General features: G+C 39.5%; 1 pseudogene; it reads left to right on the top strand.

The window, feature by feature from the left end:
• The first annotated feature begins 677 nt into the window (after positions 1-677).
• Positions 678-2,679, top strand: LOC112123747 (annotated as a pseudogene).
• Positions 2,680-3,765: the final 1,086 nt, after the last annotated feature.

Raw genomic sequence — 3,765 nt, 5'->3', positions numbered from 1 at the left:
TCCCCCCCTCCCCCCCCAAAAAATGGATAAGTAAAAATGGAAATTTTTTATGACCCATTCATAAGCTGACCCTATAATTCAGGGGTCGGCAAACTTTGGCTCTCGGGCCATCAGGATAAGCCACTGGTGGGCCGAGACGGTTTGTTTACCTCAAGCGTCTGCAGGCACGGAGGTAAACCTAAGTCAGTATTGGTGTTCCACACGATGTGAATAGGTGTTCCGTGAAAGAATCGTAATTTTAAAAAAGGGTCTTTAAATTTTTTTTAACTTTAAATTTGGCATATTTGAAGCATAGTTTACAACTCTTTGAATGACTGACTATAATTTAACATTAAACTCTTTTTCCGGTTATTGATAGATCTCGTATTGAATATCATGGCGTAAAGAGAACGAGACACACAAGCATGTTGACATCTACCCCTTTCGGGCACGTTTCAGTTAGTGACGTTGTACCCCTTCCGCTCGAGGCTGCGTGAACTGCAGCGGTATGCACACACCATTCTCTTTACGCCATGTTGAATATAACATTCACTCAACACGTTCAAACCTGTGGGCCTTTACCGTGTGTGCGATAAGCACAACTAAACTAGCTTCACTCAAAAAAATATAAATATTTGTGACAAACAAAATTTGACAAGAATCAGTATTTCTAAATATTGTTACTAAACCTAATCACCATGGATTTGTGGCTAAAAGAAGGAACTTTGAAACAAAAAGCAAGTTCTTCTGATACTACAACTGTGGCCGAAATAAACGAGCAAAATATTGTGACACTTCAAAGTGAGGATGAACAATCGCAGTCTTTTGTTGCCGAAAAATCTGTTAGTACTAGTGAATTATCCAAGGTGAAAGAATTTCCACCGAAGTATATCAAAAAACAAGAAGCAGGTGTTAAAAGTCCGAAACAAAAGTATGATGAAAGTTATTTGTCTTTCGGTTTTACACATGTGTTGGAAATAAAGATGTCCCTGATGCGCAGTGCATCAAAATACTAGCAAACAGTTCATTGGCTCCTGCTAAACTTCGTAGGCATTTGGAAACCAAGCATGCTGAATACAAAGACAAAGATATAAAGTTTTTTTCAAGAGGCAGCGTGACTCACTTGGAAATTGTAAACTTTCAATGATTAAAATTGCATGCTAAGACAGACAACAAAAGTGCAGCAGAGGCATCTTATCGAGTAAGTTACCATATAGCGCTTGCCAGAGAAGCTCACACTATTGGAGAAACGCTTATCAAGCCTTGCGCGAAAGATATTTTAATGTGCATGTTGAGCGAGCAGTCTGGTTAAAAAAAAAAGTTGATGCTGTACAGTTGTCAAATAATACTGTTGCACGCCGTATTAAAGATCTTGCCGATGACATAGAAAAAGTGCTAGTTTGCCGACTGAAAATTTGCCATGAGTATTCATTGCAGCTAGATGAGTCCACTGACGTTTCAGGACTTGCTGCGCTACTAGTATTTGTCCGATACAGATTTAATATTATTATTGAAGAGGACCTGCTCTTATGTGAATCTCTGCAAAGCAACACGACTGGAGAAGAAATATTCAACTGCATCAACAATTTTATCAGAAAGCATGAAATTAGTTGGGGAAAACGTATTGATGTATGTACTGACGATGCTCGGGCAATGATCGGGAAGATGAAGGGAGCTGTAACGCGAAATTTAAGTGTGGCACCAGAAAGCACTAAGAGCCATTGTGTTCTACACAGACAAGCACTTGCAGTTAAAAAAAATACCAGTATATCTGAAAATTGTGCTCTATGAAGCAGTACAAAAATGATCAATTTTGTCAAATCTCGACCACTTCAATCCAGGTTATTTAAAATTTTGTGCGAGGAAATGGGTAGTCAGCACAAAACGCTTCTTTTACATACGTAAGTGAGGTGGCTATCCAGAAGAAAAGTGCTTGTGAGGCTTTTTGAGCTTCATAGTGAACTACTGGTATTCTTCACTTCAGATAATTCAGGACGAAAATTTTATGACCGTCTGACAAATTCCTCGTGGCTAATGAGACTTGCGTATCTTGCAGATATTTTTGCAAAATTAAAATGAAATTAATCTGTCGCTGCAAGGAAAGAATGTAACCATTTTTACTACAATGGATAAAATTTCGTCATTAAAAAAGAAATCGGAATTCTGGGCATCTTCTGTAGAACAGAATAACTTTGACTGCTTCACTACAGTACGAATTTCTGACTGAAATAAATTCTACAGTCTATGAAGAAGTTTCCAGCACCATTTTACAGCACTTACGTGACTTGCAGGCCTCTTTATTGGAATATTTTCCTACAACTACTGATGATAATGCTTGGGTTCAAAATCCGTCTGTAATTACAGCCAAACCAGTCGGCTTTACTGCGCACGATTATAAAAGCCTAATTGATAATTTCTGACTCCGATTGGAAACAAAAGTTTAAGGATCTTCCGCTGAAAAATTTTTGGAGCAGCCTAATAGAAGAGTACCCTAATATGGCTAAACATGCAGTTCGAGTGCTCCTTCCTTTTGCTACAACTTATTTATGAGAGACAGGATTTTCGTATTATACTGCAACAAAAACCAAATATAGGAATAGACTTGATGCTGCGTCTGACATGAGGATTCAACTTTCCAGCATTATTCCTAATATTAAGCGAATGTATGATAGAAAAACGCAGAAACTCCAATCTCATTAAATCAAAATTTGTATTTCTGTTTATAAAAATAGATTTTTCTAGTAAAAATGTACTTTGGTGTTTGTATATATATAAAAACAGGTGTTTTTTTAAGTAGAACACTGTTTTTAATTTGGACTCTTGCACTACTTTATACACGCTTTCCAGTTAGAAATTTTTAGTTCAAGTTATTTTAAATTTGTATTTTTGCTTTGTTTTATAAAATAAAATATATTTGAGCATAAATAACAGTTTTTTATTTGAAAACCAAAGAACTACAAAATAATATTATAAGTGTTCCATAATAGGCTAAAAAGTGTTCCGCGGCCAAAAAAGTTTGGGAAACGCTGATGTAAGTAAACAAAGTGTCCCGGCCTGCCAGAGTCTTACCCTGACGGGCTGGGACAGCAACTCGTGGAGAATTTTTGGGGGGGGGGGGGGGGGGAGAAAGAGAAGAGAAGCTGGGGGTCAGGGGAGTAACCCCGTGACCACCCCCCACATGACCCCACCCCTAGCCTGGGGCCCCCACACTCTCCCCATCTCCTCCCTTCCCACCTTAGCTGGGGTGGACCAGGGGAGGATGTCTCTCTGGCCTGACCGCAGCCTGCTCCGGCGGGCGGGGCGGGCAGCGCAGCCGCAGCCTGCCAACCCTGGAGCTGCAGCTGCTTCAGAGGCTGGGAGGAGGGCAACATGGCCAGAAGCAAAGACTCTGGCCCTGCCTCTTCCCTTCTGACTCTGCTGCCTCTCCTTGCCTCCCGTTCATAAGCCAACCCCCTTCTCTGATGCTTCCCTTTTTTACTAAAAAAATTTGGCTTATGAACGAGTATATACGGTAATTACATTGCATTTTCCACCTTGGTATACGAGTAGTTTTATTTCTTCAAACTGCATTTGAAACAGGTCATGTACTTCTTTTTAATTAGTAGAGTATAAAGACAGACAGCGGTGGTTCATTCAGTTTACGCATGCAAAATTTAAGGCCACAAGATCAAATTCCATCCACAGGTACTATTTTGCAGGATGTACTGAAGGCACCAGTCACAATAAACAGGTTCAAAGTCTTAAGAGTTTAAAAATCTAAACTCTTAAATAAGAAACTTTAGCAAG

This window comes from Terrapene carolina, unplaced genomic scaffold (assembly GCF_002925995.2).
Source record: "Terrapene carolina triunguis isolate 2854851 unplaced genomic scaffold, T_m_triunguis-2.0 Scaffold139, whole genome shotgun sequence".
NCBI lineage: Eukaryota > Metazoa > Chordata > Testudines > Emydidae > Terrapene > Terrapene triunguis.
This window is presented reverse-complemented; position numbering and strand designations above follow the sequence as displayed.